The sequence below is a fragment of the Scyliorhinus torazame genome, chromosome 4 (assembly GCF_047496885.1).
Source record: "Scyliorhinus torazame isolate Kashiwa2021f chromosome 4, sScyTor2.1, whole genome shotgun sequence".
Lineage (NCBI taxonomy): Eukaryota > Metazoa > Chordata > Chondrichthyes > Carcharhiniformes > Scyliorhinidae > Scyliorhinus > Scyliorhinus torazame.
The window spans coordinates 239,615,605-239,622,858 of record NC_092710.1 but is presented as its reverse complement, the minus strand read 5'-3'; the positions used below and the strand labels follow the sequence as shown (position 1 = coordinate 239,622,858).

At 42.5% G+C, this 7,254-nt stretch overlaps 1 pseudogene; it reads left to right on the top strand.

The window, feature by feature from the left end:
* Positions 1-3,780: 3,780 nt before the first annotated feature.
* On the top strand, positions 3,781-4,759 carry LOC140411485 (stromal cell-derived factor 2 pseudogene; annotated as a pseudogene).
* The last annotated feature ends 2,495 nt before the right edge of the window (positions 4,760-7,254 follow it).

Genomic DNA, 7,254 nt, shown 5'->3' with positions numbered 1-7,254 from the left:
TTTTGTCCGGTGAATGGCGTCCTAAATTTCCCCAATTGCTGCAGTGGGATTTTTTTGGTTTGAATCATGGTTCTGAAGCTTTAGCCCAGACATCCAAATTACTTTTCTGGTAACATTACCACTCTGCTATAGTCTCCTCAGTAATGTCAAATATTAATACTATTACATCGGAACCATTTGGAAAATAAATATTTATTAAATATACCTGTGGAAATGTTAAGTTATGACAAATAATTGATGTGTAAATGTGAGCTGATACCATCCAAACTACACACTTTGAGAAAATTCAAGCAGACCAAAGGATAATCACGTAGGAAACATCATTTCAGAAAATCTGGTTTAGAGTCAAGTTAGGGATTGTGCAAATTGAGTGAAATATCAAGTGAAAACAGACTAGGCCAAGTGTAGAAAACACAGGACAAAAAACTTTAAAATTATGAAAAACACAAAAATATGTAACTGCAAACTGGGGACAAGGTAAATATTTAGCACATCGAAAATTTAATCAAAATGATACGTTGTTCATTTTTGTCCCTCTCCAGTTTTCACATGTCACGGCCTGAGAAGCTTTGGAAAGAATCTGCAATAGAAGTATTCTCCAAGGATCGGCACATCACTGGAGGAAGTCCAATATTCCTGACAAGCCTTTAACCAAATGTGTTACGGCCTAAATAGTGACATTCAACTATCATAAAGGAAGAGAATCTCAAGCGAGTGTATCACCAGACATTGGACCTCCATGATGTTGCTAATTACTTTATTTACACCACAAATGTGGGCAACTTTTTACTTCTGTGGGCTACTTACTTACATATTATAAAACCTCAGAGGCCACATAAGAAATGTTGCGTAATTAAAGATACATGGAAACATTTCCTTTCTTCTGAGCTAAGTTAGAAATTAAAATGAAAATCGCTTATTGTCACAAGTAGGCTTCAATGAAGTTACTGTGAAAAGCCCCTAGTCACCACATTTCGGCACCTGTTCGGGGAGGTTGGTATGAAAATTGAACCGTGCTGCTGGCCTGCTTGGTAAGCCAGCGATTTAACCAAGTGTGCTAAACCAGCCCCTGCAAATACAATTTCTCAGAGTTTCCCAAATGTTTCAAGCTGCGGAACTCCTAGTGACTTCCAAAATGCATTGGGGAACACCAAGCATTCTCATAGTGTCAACGCCACTTGTTTTGTTGTGAAATAGTGCAAACACAGAAATCAAATGTAAACAAGTCTTTTTCTAGCTATATCTCAGGAATTAGGAAGAGTCACACAGTCACAAATACATTTGCCAACTACATGCCTCCCTCACATTAGCCCCTGGCCAAAACATCCTTCCACGAACCCTTAAAATTAACCCCTGGAATGAGTACCCACTTTACGAGTGGGTAAGCTGTTAATAATTAAAAAGGATTTATTTTTTAAAATACATAAGTCTTAACTTTTGTCATTTTCAATGGGAGAAATGATGCTGGAAAGCTAATTCTCACATCAGACACACGCACTCTGTCTCCCTCACACACATAAACGTACACTTCCTCACTCCCTTGTGCATAAATTCACATCTCGCTCTTACATCCACACACGCATCTCTCTCACTCACTCCTCTCTCATACACAGTCACCCCTCTCTCTCTCACACACACTCACCCCTCTCACTCACACACTCTCTCACTCTCACACACATATAAACATATATACACTCATCCTCACACTCACTCAACTCACACACACTCATTCTCACACACACCCACCTCTCTCTCAGGCCAGAACCTCCCATTCCTTTCCCAAGACCCCACCACCTGTAGGCAACAGCAATGCCTCTCCATGCCACTGTCACTGTCTTTCCACGCCACCGCTGCTGCTTCTCGCCGCTTCCTTTTGCTGCTGGCTCCCAACTCAAGATCAATCCTCACAGTTGCCCATGAGCTTTTCTACCCAGCCACAGTGAGATGGAATAAATCAAATGGACCAATCAGAGCAAAGCCTCTCAGATCACTGGATTTGATAGGCTGAGCACTCTGTGCTCCTCGAAGCCTTGCTCCGATTGGCCTATTTAGTTGCTGTAAGTATCACCATGGCTTCACAGCGCCAGAGGCCCGGGTTCAATTCCCGGCTTGGGTCACTCTGTGCGGAGTCTGCATGTTCTCCCCGTGTCTGCATGGGTTTCCTCCGGGTCCTCCGGTTTCCTCTCACACGTCCCAAAAGACGTGCTTGTTAGTTGAATTGGACATTCTGAATTCTCCCTCAGTGTACCCGAACAGGCGCCGGAGTGTGACGATGAGGGGTTTTTCACAGGACTTCAATGTGGTTTTAATATAAGCCTACTTGTGACAATAATAAAGATTAAAAATCACATGTATTTCAGCTCCAGTGGGAGAACTTAGTCTCCCAAACGGAGAATTTCACCCACTGTTTCACAAGGCAGAAGCATCGATAACTAGAGGGCGCAAATTTTAAACTGATTAATTAGCAAAAGAGTCAGAAATGACATGAGGGAAACATTTTTTTGCTCAATGAATTTTTTGAATTTGAAATACATTGTTTGATAAATTCAATCATAACCTTTAAAAGGGAATTGCTTAAATGTTTGAAGGAGAAACAATTGAAGGGATGTGCAGAAAGGGCAAAGGAGTGGGAAAACTGACACTATTCTATAATTCGATAAACTTTTTATGACTTCTGGCTCTATCTCCTGGATATTGTGGGATTGTAGCTTCTTTGGTATACAAAAAAATCAAAATGGCCCAACTTCTTTGTTAATCTGCATTTACTTTTATTGGACCCTTTCCTTGTTGCATACGCATGCACATGATGATAATAATCTTTATTATTGTCACAAGTAGTGTTACATTAACACTACTTTGTAGCTGTGTCTCGTTCACACATATATCTTGCCATTATTTTAAGAAAACTCTTTAAATTCACCTTCTCACTTTTGCAGAAGTATTTCCAGCTCCAGTGACCTACATGTAATGAAATTAAGTATACCACCATGATTTTAAAGTACTTAATTCCGGGCAGCACAGTGGCACAGTGGGTTAGCACTGCGGCCTCATGGCGCTGAGGTCCCAGGTTCGATCCCGGCTCTGGTTCATTGTACGTGTGGAGTTTGCACATTCTCCCTGTGTTTGCGTGGGTTTCGCCCCCAAAAATAAAATGTACAGGCTAGGTGGATTCGCCATGCTAAATTGCCCCTTAATTGGAAAAAATGATTGGGTACACTAAAATTTAAAAAAAAGTAATTAATTCTGCAAAATCAAAACTGATCCTTTCATATTTGTAAATATTTTTAATGTGTTTTACAGATGGTAAGATCCTCTCAACAACAGTTCTCAATCGTTCGGGTGCTCCTGTTCCTCCCACAGGACAAAGATATGCAGGTTAGGTGGATTAGCCATTCTAAATTGCCCACAGGATTTGGTGGGGCTACTGGGTTATGGGGATCGGGTGGAGGCATGATCTTAGGTAGGGGTGCTCTTTCTGAGGGCCGGTGCAGATTCAATGGGCTGAAGGTCCTCCTTCTGCACTGTAAATTGTATGATTCTATGGGCATAATCTTCCTAGGGTCTCTCGTAAAGTTGCCAGCACTTGCCCTGTTGACATACTAGAAGCAGTCGGAAGAGTCACTTGCTTTTCCTTTCAGTATAAAAAATCCTGGTTCTACTCCAAATTCTGTCACCTTTGAACCTGCAGCCCCCACCCCCAACTGACCCGTATGAAAACCTAAGTACATGGTGTCAATATTAATGCAATATACGGGCTGACGGGCGGTTGGGCGCGCGGAGATGCTGCTGAGGGCGGCGGCGGTCCCAGCTCGGAGCTCCGCGCTGGCGCTCCTCCTTCTCTGCGCGCTGCTCAGCTGCTCGGCCGCCACCGACCTGCAGTACGTGACCTGCGGCTCCGTGGTCAAGCTGTTCAACGGCCGCCACAACGTCCGCTTGCACTCGCACGACGTGAAGTACGGCTCTGGAAGTGGTCAGCAGACTGTGACTGGGGTGGACGCACCTGACGACAGTAACAGCTACTGGACAGTGAGAGGGAAGCCCGGCCAGGTTTGTCAGCGAGGAATACCGATCAAATGTGGCCAGTCAGTACGGCTGACACATGTCAACACTGGAAGAAACCTACACAGTCATCACTTTGTGTCACCACTCTCTGGAAACCAGGAAGTAAGTGCTTTTGGTGACAGTGGAGAAGGAGATGACTTGGATGTTTGGATCGTGCAATGCAGCGGGACCAGTTGGGAGCGAGATGATGATGTACGCTTCAAGCATGCAGGCACCCAAGTCTTTCTAACAATAACTGGAGAACAGTATGGCCGTCCAATCCGAGGCCAGCTTGAGGTCCATGGCACATTCAGCCCCACTGCCAACAACTACTGGACTGTAATGGAGGGCGTCTTTATCAAACCCAGTGCCGAGCCATTGAAACACGATGAGCTATAGCTTTACTTTAATAAGACTATGTGCGGGGACGTAAGGAGACCAGTAAGAAATATTGTGACATTGTGTGTGTTTTACAAGTTCCTTCATCCCGTCTAAAGTCATAGTTTGTGAAGTAAAAGCAAGGTTGTACTTTTTTCTATACTTGTTCAAATTTCTAAAGAAATGGGAATATATTTAAAACAAAGTTTGTGTGTTAGTGTAAGGATGCACATGTTCTAGTGAATTTACTTTTTGCTTTAATTTTCAGTATAAAAAGTCATGAACTTGGAAAAATCAGGTATTGGAAATAAAGTTTCAAAGTCATCAAAAAAAAAAAAAATTAATGCAATATACGCCATATATATAGCGCAATATAAATTAATTATGTATCGGTGCATTACAGTGTATAGCTATGCAACAAATTTCTTGTGAACAACGATACCTTTTTTTGCAATATGTTTTGAATAAGTCAACCTGAGAACTGTAACTTGCTGAGTGATTGAAATGGTGCCTCAAACCACAAATGGTTTACCAATGTCAAGTCTGCTTTTTGATGTGTTACTGTCTCAGAACATGCCCCAGACAGCCTATATATTATATTGACACAATCATTTCTGACCTTCTGGGCTCAGGTTTACATTTTTCCAATTTCATTTTCTTCCCAGCAAGAGTGTTATTGGAAGTCAGTTATGTCACAATTATGTAAGCCCGCCTGTGATGCTGTACCATGTGATTCGGGAATGTTTTTATAATATCACATAGCTATGTGAGAAATGTTACGAAGATTTGCTTTGCAAGCTCAGATGGAGTACCATACCTCTAATGTATGTATATTTTAATCATTCCCACATTGGCGGCCGTTCCTCCAGCTGCCTGGGCCTTAAACTCTGGAAAATCCTTACTCTATCTCTCTCTCTCGTCTCCATTTAAACCTACATCTTTTGGTCACTTGCTCAATGTACTTCAGTGTCAAATTGTGTTTGATATCCCTGTCACTTTGTGATGTTAATTGCATGTAAGATGCTGTATAGATGATGTAAATATTACAAATGTTATCTCACAGAGAATGATCTCTTAATTTCTACTGCAGTGAATAATGGGATATAATTTCCAGTTACTGGTACAGCTACTGTTGACATGATTCAAGCAGCCTGTCACCAGGAAATATATGTTTGTGAGAAATAGCTGATGTCTAGATGAATTCCTGATGCCCAGTTTTCCATCCGGGCTTGGTGTACACACAACTTGCTCCAGCATATTTGATGGAAGGCCTTCGATGTGATGTTCAAATGAATGGACAATGCAAATCAGAATGCAGATGACCTTGAGTGATATGATGGGCTCATGCCATGCACTAAGAACACCCATCTAAAGTTGGTGCAAAGAAAGGTTATCATGGAATTGTTACAGCACAGAAGAAGATGATTTAGCTTGTCATATCTGTGCCAGTTCTCTGTAAGAGCAACTCAGCTACTTCTACTCCCCTTCCCAGGGGAGGTGGTGATGCAGTGGTATTGTCACTGAGCTATTAATACAAGAGACCCAGGGTAATGCTCTGGGGACCGGGGTTCGAATGCCACCAAGGCAAATAGTGAAATTTTAATTCAATGGAATTAAAAATTTAATGATGATCATGAAACCTTTAAGGAAGGAAATCTCCCGTCCTTCACTGGTCTGGCCTATATATGACTACAGACCTACAGCAATGTGGTTGATACTTAAATACCCTCTGAAATGGCCCAGCAATTAGGGATGGGAATAAATGCTGGCCCAGCCAGCGATGCCCACATCCGCTGAACAAATTTTAAAAAACATTTCTCTGCACCCCTGTAAATCTTTTCTGGTCAGTTGCTTATCAAATCTGCTTTTGAAAGCCACTAATGAATCTGCCTCCACCAATGGTATTTTCTCTCATTTTGCCACTTTTTTTCCTTATCACCATAAATCTGTGTCCTCTGGTTCTCGATCTTTCTGCCATTGGAACAATTCCTTTCTGTCTAGACCCTGATTTTAAACATTTCTACCAAGCTCATCCCTGGAACCATTCTTGTAAATCTTTTCTGCACCCTCTTTTTTTTCTTTTAGAGTAGCCAATTATTTTTCTTTTCCAATTAAGGGGCAATTTAGCGTGGCCAATTCACCTAACCAGCACATCTTTGGGTTGTGGGGATGAAACCCAGGCAGACATGAGGAGAATGTGCAAACTCCACATGGACAGTGACCCAGGGCCGGGATTTGAACCCGGGTCCTCAGCGCCGCAGTCCCAGTGCTAACCACTGCGTCACATGCCGCCCTTTCTGCACCCTCTTTGAAGCCTTCATATCCTTCATAAAGAGTGGTGCTCAGAACTGAACACAATACCTCAACTGAGGTTGATCTAATGTTTTATAAAACTTCCCCATAACTTCCCACTCTGTGGACAGGATGTTCCAATCCCACCCGAAATTGGTCAACTGGCCTTTTGCTTGTGTGGTATTATCAGGTATTGCAGTACCCGAGAGGCTGAAGTTCCATTGGTTAAACCTGGGGGTTTACCATTGGCTGTATAGTATGTAGCTCTGCCCAGATAGGCGGCGTATAAGAGTCAGTGCCATCCCAGCAGCCCTCATTCTGTACCTGAGCTGCTGGGGAACAGTTCTAGTCTATTAAAGCCTTCAGTTGTGCTACAACTTCGTTTTATTAGTTATTGATCGTGCATCAATTTAATAGACTAGACTTAAGTAGAAAGGATGGATCTCCGAATCAAGCCGGAGTGTCTGCAACTCAGCCCCCACGCGACAAACTCAGCGGCGATTTTCAAGCACTGGCTGGCATGTTTCAAAGGCTACCTTGAGA